The 3,409-nt window shown below is 37.1% G+C and overlaps 1 long non-coding RNA gene across 2 annotated transcripts in view; it reads left to right on the forward strand.

The window, feature by feature from the left end:
- The window catches only part of LOC121855107, a 223,269-nt gene extending 220,494 nt beyond the window's left edge, over positions 1–2,775 (forward strand). The window contains exon 5 of one of the 2 annotated variants that reach the window (XR_006086715.1): positions 2,707–2,775. This is a non-coding gene — a long non-coding RNA (uncharacterized LOC121855107). The remainder of the gene's footprint in view (positions 1–2,706) is intronic. The other variant, XR_006086716.1, reaches the window with a different exon arrangement.
- The last annotated feature ends 634 nt before the right edge of the window (positions 2,776–3,409 follow it).

Consider the following 3,409-nt stretch of genomic DNA (forward strand, 5'->3'; position numbering starts at 1 on the left):
GGTAGAAATATAGATGGATATACAGAAAAAAATGGATAGACAGGTAGATGGGTAGACAGATAGATCGATACACAGACAGGTAGATGAACAGACAGGATGGTGCCAGGTGAGGTGAGGTGAGTGCCTGCTCTTACCCTGATTAACCTGGTGACGTGGTGCAGGTACTGACTGAACACACGGGTCAGGCTGGGTCATTGTGTTCCCCTCACCGTCTGTTGATGTCTGTCTGTTTGTCTGTTTCCCTGTCTTGTGTTTTTTGTCTGTTTTTACGCAAACATATCATAAAGTAACCTAACCTAAGCCAACCTTATCTAACTAGACGTCGATTAACTTAACCTAGCCTAATCTAACTTAAATAGATCTAACCAAACCCTACCTGACCTAACCTAACCTGGCTTGACCTAACCTAGCATAACTTAACCTAACCTAGCATAACCTAGCATAACCTAGCACAACCCAACCTAAACTAACCTGCCCTAGCTTGACCTAAACTAATAACCTAACCTAAGCCAACCCAGCCAAACTTAACCTGACCTAGCTTGATTTAACCCAACGTTACCAAACCTGGCTTAGCTTGACCTAACTGTCACGTAACTCATTCACTAATCACAGGTCAGGTAAGGCACAAGAGGCCTGTTGATTAGCCAATTAGAGCCGCCCAAAGCCTTAAACGTATGGAAGTTACCTGAGAGAGGCAAGAATTATCCTCAAGTCTTATAAAGTATCATGAAATTTTGTCCTCTCAAGTTTTATAGAAAATTCATTATGTGTTGTGTTTTATAAGTACCTTGAAGTCTAATAAAAGTTTCAGTATAAGTTTCGTTATAAGTCTATTAAACACAGATCTTAATAAAATGCTATAAAACTTTAGGGAAATTCTATAAATATTTAGGAGAATTTTATGAGACTTTAGGAAAATTATATAAAGATTTAGGGAAATTTTATGAGACTTTAAGAAAATTCGATAAGTCTTTCTGAAAGTTCTATGCAACTAGGGCAAATATATAAGACTTTAGGGATATTCTATAAGGGGAGAGGCATACCATTTAGGTAAGTTATGTACAAATACATACACATTTTCTGCCACCCACGACCCATCACCCCCCAGGGTATAGTGCTGTCACCTGTGGTATTTATGACACGCCTCACTCAGCCTCTATCACCACGAGATTGAACTGTTGTAGGATAAGATAGTAGTGGGATAGTAAGGATGCTTTCACCTTCAAGGATTCCAATATCATCTTCAAGGAGTGCTATATCAACCAGCAGGAGTCCTATATCTTAACAAGGAGTCCTATTTCTCAGTAAGCAAGCGTCCTATATTAAGAAGGAATCCTGTATCTTAAAAATAAGGACCCTTACATCTCAACAATGAATCCTATTTCTTAGCAAACAGGAGTCCTATATCTCAACAAGGAGTCCTGTCTCATCCTTAAAATACGAAGGAGTGTAGAGGCATCGCAGGAGTGGGTGAAGGATAAATAATGTATCTTTACCTGTGTTTATGTTATGCAAATTTTCACCCTTTTCGGTTTAACTGGTAATGATATTTTTGCTAAAAGTTACCTTGACCTTTGACCTACTGACCTGAAAATCAATAGACACCTTCCTTGGGTCATAGGAAAAACGTGTACAAAGTTTTGATAAGATCCATCAATTACGTCAGGAGATATCACACGGACAGACAGACATATATACTAACAGACAAAACAAATACTATATACCACGGTAGAAATACACTAAAGGGGCATAAAAACAAAGATATCTAAGGGTTTTGATCACCTTTAAGTGTATTTTAAGCATATAATATACTTCTATAAATACATTATTATTTCTCTAAAAACAAACAAAAATATTTCCTCATTTAAAATCGACCGAAGAGTCTTGGTATAAGTTACGGTGTTTACTCTATGATTAAGTCAAGTCCGGGCAGTCATTATTTCTCGGCGTTTTGAGGTGGTTGGGGTAAGTGGTCCCCCATCCCCCAACCCCCCATCATCCCCTACCCCCTCGTTCTTATAGACCCTAGTCCTAATGGGCCCCTAATCCATAAGGTTATATAAGGACCATAAGAACTGCGGCCGATTATTATTTTTGTTATTGTTATTATTATTATTATTATTATTATTATTATTATTATTATTATTATTATTATTATTATTATTATTATTATTATTATTATTAATTAAATTAAAAAAAGTAATAACAGCAACCTTTTTGAGGATTATTACCTGACACTAATTATTACCTGAATATAATTAACACCTGATATTAATTACATTCACATACCTTCGATTCTGGCAATGGAATAAATGACAGTATTTTTCGATATATCGCAAAGTTTAATTAATTTCGTTGCGGTTTATTCGTGGACAAAGTTTACTTACGTAGTTTGTTGAGTAATGTAATTATGTTTACCTGTGTGGGTGAGGCTAATTGTTGTGAGGTAAATATATGTTAAATACAGGTAAAGGTGAGCAGTAATGTGTGAAGTGATGATGATGAAGGGAATAATAATAATAATAATAATAATAATAATAATAATAATAATAATAATAATAATAATAATAATAATAATAATAATAATAATAATAATAATAATAATAATAATAATAATAATAATAATAATAATAATAATAATAATAATAGGTTAATTGTTACCTGCATAAATTTGTATCACCTGTTATTTTCTTTCTTTCTCTACAGGTAAGAGTCAGCCAATCACCTGGAACCAATATACACGCGTACACTCGGCAGCTGGACTTCCACGGACGTCTCAATTATTACCCAAATCCAAGGCTTGTTGGATATGGTAGACTTTTCTGTTGGACTTTCTCGAGCTAGTTCATGGCAGACATCCTACTAGGTCATGGCAGACACCCTACTAGGTCATGAACCCCTGGTCAGACCAAGTCTGGCAGACACCTACTAGGTCATGGCAGACACCCTACTAGGTCAGGGCAGACACCCTACTAGGTCATGGCAGACACCCTACCAGGTCATGGCAGACAGGCAGGGAGTGGGCGGGGCGGATATCAAGAGCCAGACTGTATTGTGAGTTAAAGGCGAATCTTAAAGGGCGATTTCCGATGTGGTGGTGGTAGTAGTGGTGATGGTGGTGGTGATAGTGGTGGTGGTGATAGTGGTGGTGGTGATAGTGGTGGTGGTGGTGATAGTGTTGGTGTTGTTGTTGTTGTTGTTGTTGTTGTTTCATATCCAGGAATTTAAAAATAACACTCCCAGATCATATGAGGACCAGAACTTCTAACACACACACACACACACACACACACACACACACAACACACAAGTGATTCTTGGGTATTGAAGATCTATAATGTTATTGTGTACAGGAGGTTCCATCTATCACCTGGAGAGAGAGAGAGAGAGGAAAGGTCAGCGAAGACAT

The sequence above is a fragment of the Homarus americanus genome, unplaced genomic scaffold (assembly GCF_018991925.1).
Source record: "Homarus americanus isolate GMGI-L3 unplaced genomic scaffold, GMGI_Hamer_2.0 scaffold29465, whole genome shotgun sequence".
Taxonomy (NCBI): domain Eukaryota; kingdom Metazoa; phylum Arthropoda; class Malacostraca; order Decapoda; family Nephropidae; genus Homarus; species Homarus americanus.